We start from the raw sequence: 12253 nt of genomic DNA on the forward strand, positions 1-12253 counted from the left end.
TTGAAATTTTTTGTCTGGATTTCTCCAGGCCAACTTGAATAGGTCATCTAACTCTGCAGAATCAGGGAAAGTGACAGTAGGTTTGTTTTGTGTAAAGAAAAATGACTGCTGTGATGCAGTGTCCTCTAGAGGGAGCTTTAGCACGTCCCGTATAGCCAGAAATAGGGGTTCAATACCCTCATCTGTGTCAGATAGTAGAGCAGGCAAACCTCGCTTTTGTGGTCCTGCATGAGTGTCACAACTGAGGGCTGGGGCTGATTAGAGGAAGCCTCAGTTGTAGGGGCTGAGATGTACTTAAACATAGAGGGCTGTATCAGACCCTTAGACATGCAGGTGGAATTGCAGTACCAATGCCCGAAGGCGTGACCACGACAACAGGAGTAAAAGTAAATAGATTTTTATTAAGCACAGTTCTGTAAATACATTGGCAGTACTTTTCAAGTATGGAATAAGTAATAGAACAATAGACAGTTCCTTGGAGTGCTGCAGAGTAGAGGATACCTCTGGGTGTGGTAATATCAGGTACAGTTCTAATAGACCAGGAGATGTAATGTCCTTAACCAAGACCCGTCTGCAGAATAGTGAAATAAAAATAGGAACTGGCCAGCAGATGTTTCACTGGGAGCTGGTAGTATTGTTGAATGAAAAGTAGACTGCCGAGTATGCCGGATGGAACCGGGTCAGCTGAAGAACTGTGGAATTATAATGCAGAAATTAAGCTAGAGTTCGATTATTATGGAGATCGATGGTTTGTAGATAATCGATGGCAGAACACCGATGATGCTTGGAAACAGGATACCGCTGGAAGCTGAATGCTAGAAGCCGGTGTTAGCAGTAACCAGGAGTAGGATGCAATGGCAGACAGGACACCGCTGGAAGCTGAATGCTGGAAGCTGGTGTTAGCAGTAACCAGGAGTAGGATGCAATGGTAGACAGAGCACTGCTGGAAGCTGAATGCTGGAAGCCGGTGTTAGTATTAGCCAGGAGTCAGGCTGCACCGCAAGGTGATAGGCTGGTGTGGGGCTCTAGTGGAGTTTAGAAGCAGGAGCTGGAAAACCTGAAGCAGAAGTAACCACAAGGAGGAGAGACTGGTACACAGGGTTTGACAACCAAAGCACTGACAACTTCCTGGTTCAGGCATAGGATATTTATACCTGCAAAGAGGCAGGCATTGGCTGAGCAATTATGCAGGGTCCAGCAGTACAGCGGATTGGTGAAACTGAAGCATGTGATTGAAACCAACATGGCTATGCCCATGTTAGCACTTGGAGGGAAAGTTAGCTTGTGAGACCATGTGGAGATTACAGTAATGGCGGCGGAGGCCGCAGAAGACAGGAGACGCCATACTGATCACTTGCATGCTGGAATCACAGAAATGACGGTGGAAGCTGCAGCAGACAGGAGACGTTACAATGAGTAATTCTGTAAACTGAAAACACAGGTGCGGCGGCGGAGGCCTGGAGACGCCATTCTGAAACTTTAACATGAGGCCGCTGTGAACGCGCTGCGGGATGACAGGGGTCAGATGTAGAATGTGGGTATCAGCAAGACAGCTGAGACCCGGCCCTGGAACGCTGAGCCAGCCTCAGGAGACACCTGAATGGTAAGTAATGGCGTCCAGTTACCCGGATCGTGACAGCACCCCCCACCCCCCCTTTAGGAGTGGCTCCAGGACACTTCTTAGGTTTCCGAGGAAATCTGGTGTGGAAGTCCCGGACCAGTTTAGGAGCATTGACATCTGAGGCATTAGTCCAGGAGCGTTCTTCAGGACCATAGCCTTTCCAGTCGATCAGGTACTGAAGATGACCATATCGGAAGCGTGAATCCAAGATCTTGGCCACCTCGTACACAACACCACGCTGAGTCTGGACCTTGGGAGCAGAGGGAAGCACTGAATGAAATCGATTCAGGATAACCGGTTTAAGGAGTGAAACATGAAAAGTCCTGGGAATCTTCAGGAATGGAGGTAGCTGAAGCTTGTAAGCCACTGGATTGATGACTTGTTCAATTTGAAAAGGACCGATATAGCGAGGGGCAAATTTCATGCTTGGAACCCTCTATCTCAAATTCTTCGTGGCCAACCAGACACGATCACCCACTTTAAGGGCAGGAATTGCCCTACGCCTCTTATCCGCAAACTTCTTGTACCTGGATGATGCTTTTAGAAGAGCTGCACGAACGTTCTTCCAGTTATTTGAAAACTGACGAAGAGTAATATCAGCTGCAGGCACCGATGTTGCTGGAAGCGGCTGGAATTCAGGAACTTTTGGGTGGAACCCGTAGTTGGTGAAAATGGTGTGGAAGAAGATGAAGAATGATACTGATTGTTGTGACAAAATTCGGCCCATGGGAGGAGTTGAACCCAGTCATCTTGGGAAACAAGATACATAGATACGGAAGAAGGCCTCCAAGTCCTGATTCACCTTCTCAGTTTGACCATTGGTTTGGGGGTGATAAGCTGTGGAGAATTTCAATTTGACTTGGAGGGCCAGGCACAAACTTCGCCAGAATTTGGCTACATATTGAACACCTCTGTCAGAAATTATCTCCTCGGGGAGACCATGTAGTCTGAAGATTTCCTGGATGATGACTTGAGCCAACTTAGAAGCTGACGGAAGACCGGTGAGCCGAATGAAATGAGCCATCTTGGTGAACCGGTCAACTACCACCCAGATGGTATTAAACTTATTACACACAGGAAGATCCGTAACAAAGTCCATTGATAAATGGGTCCATGGACGATGAGGAACAGATAGAGGAACCAGTTACCCAGCGGGTGACTGGCGGGGTACTTTGTGTTGGGCACATTTTGGGCAAGATGCAATAAACTCGGCGATGTCCTTCTTTAGGGTCGGCCACCAGTAAGATCTGGAAATGAATTCTAAGGTCTTTTGGATGCCTGCGTGTCCGGCGAAGCGAGAGTAATGTGCCCAATGCAAGAGCTTCCTTCTGAGTGCCGGTGTAACGAAACTTTTCCCTGGCAGGGGCATAGAGTCCATCCTCACTGCGGAGAATGCCACTGGATCAATAATATAATGCTTGTCAGTAGACTCAGACTCATTTTCTTGCTCCCAGGAGCGGGAAAAGGCATCAGCCTTGCGATTCTGTGACCCTGGACAAAACTGAAGTTTAAAGTCAAATCTTGAGAAGAAGAGTTCCCACCTGGCTTGGTGTTATGATTCCCGTACTCCAGACCAGAAGAGATCTTATGACAGAGGTCTGAGTACTGGGAATATATGCTGGTTGTGGGAGCAGGAGAGCCTAGTAACCCCTGGCGCCCTAACTCCGTTGTCTCGCCCGTGTTATCAGAGATCCCTTGCGAGACTATGGTTGCTTGAGCCCATGGCAGCCGCGTTCGAAGGGCGGATTATGTCTGCCCAACCCCGATGCCCCCGCAGGTCTTAATGGGAGACAAAGGGAAATCCGAGACAGGGTGATAACAAGGGGCCCTCTGACTAAGCAACCAGGCCAGGGGTTACAAACTAACTAACTTAAACCAAAGGTATGTGCGGACTAGCCGCCAGGGAAAAGGACAACCAAAGATCCACTGATCCGTTACTCCTATCCAGCACCGCTGGATACCAGAGTGGATCCGTGGGAGCAGAATCCTCCGCAAAAGCTCCAGAACACAAATATAACAAATAATTAATAGTAAGCGGTCAAGCCGCAACACACGGCTACGCCGCGACTCACGAACACCACAGGATGTTAAAGGTGCTCGGTCAGGACTCCAGGAACAGATGACAACTTCCGAGTACTGGACCACTGAGGACAGGAACGACCGGATAGAGCAGGACTGGAAACACTCTCTGCAACAGATACAGCAAACAGGAAGCTCAGGAACTAGCAGGAACCAAGCTCAGAACTCAAGCAGACTGAAAACCCAGAAATATCACCAGCGTCTGTGAACTGCAATCAGCCAGCATATAACAGAGAGGCCTAATTAATAATCCAGAGCAGCTGGCCTATTGCATGATTCCAGCTGACAAGATGCAATTAGCAGCCAGGTGAGGCTGAACACATGGAACAAGCTGCAATTACACAGACTAACCAGCGGCAGCAGACAAGAGCATACTAAAACAGAGCAACAGGAAATCCAGGCATGCAAGACAACTTAATAAACATAAAATAGAAATGAACCACTACCTGTGGTTCATAACAGTATCCCCTCCTTAAGGGTGAGCTCCGAGCACCCCATGATACCCACGGGGAACATAAACAGAAGTATAACATAAAATACAGAACCAAAATGCAAAACAGGAATGAGCCACAGCCGTGGCTCATAACACTTGGCGAGGATTGAGACATTGAGCGCCTTTTAAATACAGGAGATTTTTGTGGTCTGTCAGAATGGTAATGGTGTGAGAAGCTCCCTCTAACAAATATCTCAACTCTTCCAGAGCGAGTTTGATAGCCAAAAGTTCTTGATCGCTTATGGCGTAATTGCGTTCGGCAGGAGAGAACTTCCGTGAAAAGAAGCCACAAGGATGTAGATGACCGTCATTGGCTCTCTGAGACAGGACTGCGCCAACTCCCACGGAAGAGGCATCTACCTCAAGGGTGAAGGGCGAACTGGTGTCTTGCTGTTTCAAAACAGGAGCTGAGACGAATCTTTGTTTCAACAGGTGGAAAGCTTGAGTGGCTTCCTCTGACCACTTGGAAGGAATAGCTCCCTTTTTGGTCAGGGCAGTGACGGGCGCCACAATAGTGGAAAAGTCTGGAATAAATTTCCTATAATAATTGGCGAATCCTAAGAATCTTTGGATACCTTTGAGGGTTGTAGGTATCAGCCAATCTCGAATAGCTTGAAGTTTCTCAGGGTCCATCTCTAGCCCGGAACCGGACACAATGTAACCTAGAAACGGAATGGATTTTACTTCAAAGACGCATTTTTCCAGCTTGCAATAAAGATGGTTGGAACGGAGACGGGACAGAACCTCCTTCACCCAGAAGTGATGTTCAACCAGGTCATTAGCGAAGATGAGGATATCATCGAGGTAAACCACGACATGACGATAGCGGATATCTCTGAAGATCTCGTTCACAAAGTGTTGGAACACAGCTGGAGCGTTACTGAGTCTGAAAGGCATGACGAGGTACTCGTAATGTCCGTCACGGGTGTTAAATGCGGTTTTCCTCTCGTCACCCTTTCGGATCCGGATGAGGTTGTAGGCACCCCTCAGATCCAACTTTGTAAAGATGGTAGCTCCAAGGACGCGGTCAAATAACTCGGTAATGCGAGGCAGAGGATACTGATTTTTCACAGTAATGACGTTCAAACCACGGTAATCTATACATGGCCGCAGGTCACCATCTTTTTTCTTGACGAAGAAGAAGTCTGCACCAGCTGGAGAGGAAGAAGGCCGGATAAACCCCTTAGCCAGGTTTTCTTTAATATATTCTTCCATAGAATGAGTCTCTGGTAACGACAGTGGATATATTCGACCTCGAGGTGGAATCTTCCCTAGATTGAGGTCCATAGGGCAATCCCATTCCCTATGAGGAGGAAGAATGTCTGCACTGAACACATCTGTGAAGTCTCGGTATGGAGGAGGCGGAACATCAGAAGATCTGGAGGAGGATGAACAAACTGGAAGCACTTTAGAAAGACAAGTCTCAGAGTAGGAGGGACCCCATGCCAGGATATGGGTAGTCATCCAATCAATTTGAGGATTATGAAGACGAAGCCATGGAAGGCCTAGAACCACAGGATGAGTGGCCTTTGAAATCACCAGGAAGGAAATCAGTTCTGAATGAAGAGCTCCTACCTTCAGACGGATAGGCAGGGTCTTGGAAGAAATGACTGCATCAGAAATCCTACTGCCATCCACGGCAGTCAAGGATATGGAAGACGAAAGTCTCTCAGTGGGTAGGGACCACTGCTTGATGTATTCCTCAGTCATAAAGTTCCCCGCTGCTCCTGAGTCCAGCAGGGCAATAAGGTTCCTGGTGCGCTGAGCCACTTGAAGCGAGATTGGGAGGTTACAATCGCTTGAAGATGGAGAGGAATGCATTACTCCTAGCCGGCCCTCTCCTTGGCGGGCTAGGACTTGGAGTTTCCCGGAGGCTTGGGACAAGCATTGATAACATGAGAAGGTGCAGCACAATACAGACAGAGACGTTCGGATAGGCGTCTTCTACGCTCTGCTAGAGATAGACGAGAATTACCTATTTGCATGGGTTCATCTTTGGGCGGAGATGGCTGACGAGGAGGAGGAGTAGAAGTCTTGGGAAAGGTTGACCTTCCTCGCTCAATTGCCCTTTCTCGGAACCGAAGGTCAACTTTAGTGCAGAGGGATATGAGCTCGTTTAACTTTGAAGGTAAGTCTCTGGTAGCGAGCTCATACTTAATACGTTCAGATAAGCCATGCCAAAAGGCTGCGTCATCGTTCCAGGAAAGCTCTGAAGCCAGAATTTGGAATTGTATCAAATACTGACCGACAGTTCGTGTCCCTTGACGTAACCGGAGGATTTCAGAGGAGGCAGAGGTTACACGGCCTGGCTCGTCGAAGATGCGCCTAAATGTTGCCACGAAGTCTGTATAAGAGGATAACAGAGCATCCGATCTCTCCCATAGAGGTGATACCCAGTCAAGGGTGGAGCCAGGAGGGAGATGATATAGGCAATTTTAGTGTGTACAGTTGGGAAACTGCCAGGTTGCAACTCGAAATGGATCTCACACTGGTTGAGAAATCCTCAACAGGCCTTTGGGGACCTATCAAATTTAGCAGGTGTCAGCAAATGAAGACGTGGAGCAGAAATGGGTATGGTGGGTGGGGCCACCTCCGTAGGTACTGCAGTTGGCACAATGGACGCCCCTGAGCCACGGAGGTTCGTTTGAATCCCATCCAGCCGGAAGGAGAGGTCCTGGAGACAGCGGATGACATGGCCTTGTGCAGCCTCCTGATGTTCAAGTTGGGCTGCCAGTTCTTGCATTGGCCTGGCCGCTTGGACTTGATCTCCGGCTGGATCCATTGGGTCAGTGCTTACTGTCACAACTGAGGGCTGGGGCTGACGAGAGGAAGCCTCAGTTGTAGGGGCTAAGATGTACTTAAACTTAGAGGGCTGTATCAGAACCTAAGACATGCAGATGGAATTGCAGTACCAATGCCCGAAGGCGTGACCATGACAACAGTGTTACTTTCCTGATGCTCAGAACTGGAAAGATGTTTGTATAGAGAGTCCAGAGCACCAGGACGTGACGCTGAAATAAGGGATGGTACGGGAATAGCCCCTAGCACCCTACCTCCATTGTTTTACCCGTGTGGTCAGTTCACGCCTGAGTGACTATGGTTTCTTGGGCCCACGGCAGCCGCGTTTGAAGGGCGGATTAGGTCTGCCCAACTCCGATGCCCCCAGGTCTTAGAGTGAGACAAGGCGTGAACCGAGACAGGATAATAACAAGGGGACCTCTAACTAAAGCAAACAGAAGCTAGGGGCTACTAACTACCCTAAAACTAAATATATGTGCGGCACGCCGCCAAAAGAAAAGAACAACAAAAGATACCACTGTCCACTCCCCCACACGGCACCGCCGAGTTCCGGGGAGTACAGTGAAAAGCGGAAACCTCCGCAAAAACCACCAATACAAAAGTAAAACAAGGACTAAGCGGCCTAGGCCGCAACATGCGGCAGAAGCCGCTACTCACGAAACCGGGAGAGAACCCCAACAAGCGAGAACCCCCAGATGACCGCAACAGGTTCACTTGGACAGGAAGGATTCCCAGGACCGGCTTCAGAACTCCAGAACTCAGGAGCACAGGGAGCAGGATCGACCAGATACAGCTGACCAGGAACAGACGTTGCAAGGCAGGAACAGCATACAGGAAGCTATCACCGGCGAGGCTGCAGTGTGCTGGCTCTCATAAAAAGACCCTGCTGGCCAATGACAGGAGGGCCAGCAAGACCAGCCCCCAGACCCTAATTACTAGTCGCCGTGCAGCTGCCCTGCTGCACGAGCAACTAATCAATCCTATCTGGCAACGGGGAACGCGGTCCGCCAATGGCGTCCCCGTTGCTATGGACCCAGCGGCTGAGGACATCCGGCGTCCTAGCGTTGCCAGGGACCCGGCGGCTACAGTACGCATGGCGTCCTGGCGTTGCTAGGCGCCGGGCGGGCAGGGAGGGAGGTGCGGCGGCCGTGAGCGTCGCTCGGAAGCAGACTGAGCGGCGCCGCGGACCGCGGCACCTAACTATACCCCCCCTTGAGGAGGGGTTAAAGAACCCCTAAAGCCGGGTTTCTGAAGAAATTCCTGAAAGAATAATCTCTTAAGTTTAGGGGCATGTAAATCGTTATCCAGGACCCAAGACCTTTCTTCCGGGCCATAGCCTTTCCAGTGAACCAAAAAATAAAGCCGGCCCCGAGAAACTTTGGAATCTAAAACCTTCTCCACCAAGAACTCTTGTTGCCCCTGAACATCCACCAGAGGTCTACCCTGGGAAGTCTTCCGAGGGAATCTCCTGGAAGAAAAATACTGCTTCAGAAGGGAACAGTGAAAAGTATTGCCAATTTTGAGTGATTTAGGCAAGCGTAGCCGAAAAGCAACTGGGTTGACCTTCTTAACGATAAGGAATGGTCCAATAAATTTGGGTCCCAATCTAGCCGAGGGTTGTCGGAGCTTGATGTTGCGGGTTGACAACCACACCTTATCTCCCACCTTAAAAGTGCATGGGCGTCGGAACCTATGAGAAATTTTTTTTTCTCGGACGGCAGCCTTCTTAAGGGCAAAGTGCACCTTTTTCCAAATCATTCTGAGGGGTAAATTTACTAACATTCGTAATTTTCGGAAAAAGGTCAAAGTTCAATCACGAATGACATCGAAAGTGTAAAACTGCAACTTTTTGAACTGATTACGTCTAATTTACTAAGCTGTCGTATTCGGGTTTTTCTTTTGTTCCGATGTCGATGTCATTCGTGTTTTTTTTTCTATTTTTACGGCAGTGATAAGCAAAACACTGCCGACTTTTTAAAAATGAATCTCGGCCGGATCTGTGTGATCCGTGCTGGGGTTCATTTTTTTTTTTTTTTTTAAATTAAACAGTGTAAAATTAAAAAAAAAATTGCGTGGGGTCCCCCCTCCTAAGCATAACCAGCCTCGGGCTCTTTGAGCCGATCCTGGTTGCAGAAATATGGGTTAAAAAATGACAGGGGTTCCCCCATATTTAAGCAACCAGCATCGGGCTCTGCGCCTGGTCCTGGTTCCAAAAATACGGGGGACAAAAAGAGTAGGGGTCCCCCGTATTTTTAAAACCAGCACCGGGCTCCACTAGCTGGACAGATAATGCCACAGCCGGGGGTCACTTTTATATAGTGCCCTGCGGCCGTGGCATCAAAAATCCAACTAGTCACCCCTGGCCGGGGTACCCTGGGGGAGTGGGGACCCCTTCAATCAAGGGGTCCCCCCCCCCAGCCACCCAAGGGCCAGGGGTGAAGTCCGAGGCTGTCCCCCCCCCATCCAATGGGCTGCGGATGGGGGGGCTGATAGCCTTTGTTGTAAATGAAAAGATATTGTTTTTAGTAGCAGTACTACAAGTCCCAGCAAGCCTCCCCCGCATGCTGGTACTTGGAGAACCACAAGTACCAGCATGCGGCGGAAAAACGGGCCCGCTGGTACCTGTAGTACTATTACTAAAAAAATACCCAAATAAACACAAGACACACACACCTTGAAAGTAAAGATTTATTACATACATGCACACAAACATACATACATACATACTTACCTTATGTTCACACGCAGGTCGGTCCTCTTGTCCAGTAGAATCCATGGGGTACCTGTAGAAAAAATTATACTCACAAAATCCAGTGTAGATCGGTCCTCTTCAAATCCATTTGTAATCCAGGTACTTGATTAAAATAAAAAAATGGACACACGAGCCACGAACTGAAAGGGGCCCCATGTTTTCACATGGGACTCCTTTCTCCGAATGCCAGAAACCCACTCTGACTTCTGTCTAAGTGGGTTTCTTCAGCCAATCAGGGAGCGCCACGTTGTAGCACTCTCCTGATCGGCTGTGTGCTCCTGTCCTGAATGACAGGCGGCACACGGCAGTGTTACAATGTAGCGCCTATGCGCTCCATTGTAACCAATGCTGGGAACTTTCTGCTCAGCGGTGACGTCACTTTAGGTCAACCGCAGGGCAGAAAGTTCCCACCATTGGTTACAATGGAGCGCATAGGCGCTACATTGTAACACTGCCGTGTGCCGCCTGTCAGTCAGTACAGGAGCACACAGCCGATCAGGAGAGTGCTACAACGTGGCGCTTCCTGATTGGCTGAAGAAACCCACTTAGACAGAAGTCAGAGTGGGTTTCTGGCATTCGGGGAAATGAGTCCCATGTGAAAACATGGGGCCCCTTTCAGTTCGTGGCTCGTGTGTCCGTTTTTTTATTTTAATCAAGTACCTGGATTACAAATGGATTTGAAGAGGACCGATCTACACTGGATTTTGTGAGTATAATTTTTTCTACAGGTACCCCATGGATTCTACTGGACAAGAGGACCGACCTGCGTGTGAACATAAGGTAAGTATGTATGTATGTTTGTGTGCATGTATGTAATAAATCTTTACTTTCAAGGTGTGTGTGTCTTGTGTTTATTTGGGTATTTTTTTAGTAATAGTACTACAGGTACCAGCGGGCCCGTTTTTCCGCCACATGCTGGTACTTGTGGTTCTCCAAGTACCAGCATGCGGGGGAGGCTTGCTGGGACTTGTAGTACTGCTACTAAAAACAATATCTTTTCATTTACAACAAAGGCTATCAGCCCCCCCATCCGCAGCCCATTGGATGGGGGGGGGACAGCCTCGGGCTTCACCCCTGGCCCTTGGGTGGCTGGGGGGGGGACCCCTTGATTTAAGGGGTCCCCACTCCCCCAGGGTACCCCGGCCAGGGGTGACTAGTTGGATTTTTGATGCCACGGCCGCAGGGCACTATATAAAAGTGACCCCCGGCTGTGGCATTATCTGTCCAGCTAGTGGAGCCCGGTGCTGGTTTTAAAAATACGGGGGACCCCTACTCTTTTTGTCCCCCGTATTTTTGAAACCAGGACCAGGCGCAGAGCCCGATGCTGGTTGCTTAAATATGGGGGAACCCCTGTCATTTTTCCCCCCATATTTTTGCAACCAGGATAGGCTCAAAGAGCCCGAGGCTGGTTATGCTTAGGAGGGGGGACCCCACGCATTTTTTTTTGGTGAAAATAACCACTTTCCCACCCCTTCCCACTGATAGACAAAAAAGTAGGTCTGCTTTTTTTTAGCACTTTTTTGCGATTTGTAATTTTTCACGCCAGTGTTTTCCTCTTTGGAGATTTGCACTTTTTAGTAAATGACCGAGTTCTACTAATTTGCTGGTGTATTTTGACCGATGGTGTATTCATTCGTATTTTTTTACAACTACTTCCAAAAAAATACGAATGCCCTCATCTCTGCCGTGATTTGAGTTTAGTAAATTACCGAGATGACACTTTGAAGAAAAAACGGCATCTCGGTCAAAATCGGGACCTTAGTAAATTTACCCCTGAGACGGGAAGTTAAGGTCAACGAGGAGACTGGAAAATGAGGGTAAAAAGAATTGGCTCTAGGATGAAAGCCCAAGACCGAAAAGAATGGAGACTCCTTGGTGGAAGAATGACAAGAGTTATTATAGGCAAACTCGGCCAAAGGAAGAAATTCAGACCAATCATTCTGAAGTTTGGCCGAATATAGCCGTAAATACTGTTTTAACGACTGATTAACACGTTCAGTTTATAGAAGAAGCAAGTGTTGGTATTTATCTGTGTCCAGGGCGCGTAAAAAAAGAAAAAGGTAATGAAACTTAACACATCCCTTGTCAAATGGGTATACGATGTCTTCTCCAGGTTATGCAGGCCTATGAGTCCTTTCGTTCAGGTGAATCTTCTCGTTATAAATGGCTCCCAGTTCATGTCAAAATGGAGAGAAATAAGAGAGAAAATAAATGTGTAGCACCGTTTACAACAGCTAGAATCGAGAATTCCACACAATGAAAGTTTTTAAGGGCGTACCCCACTCACACAGAAACAAGTAAGTGGGTTCCCGTAAAGGTATCTTTATTGCTAGTTTTTTTCACCAATCCCCTCAGGTTAGGTTCACGTAATTAAGCGTGCCTGAATCTCACACCACATGGGGTACTGTAAACACGTAGGGGTAGCGTCTGAGGCAATTTCAATGCGTACCCTCACTTACACAGAGCAAAGCCAGAACATTCATATAACGGTTTCTTTATATCAACAAAA

The sequence above is a fragment of the Pseudophryne corroboree genome, chromosome 4 (assembly GCF_028390025.1).
Source record: "Pseudophryne corroboree isolate aPseCor3 chromosome 4, aPseCor3.hap2, whole genome shotgun sequence".
Lineage (NCBI taxonomy): Eukaryota > Metazoa > Chordata > Amphibia > Anura > Myobatrachidae > Pseudophryne > Pseudophryne corroboree.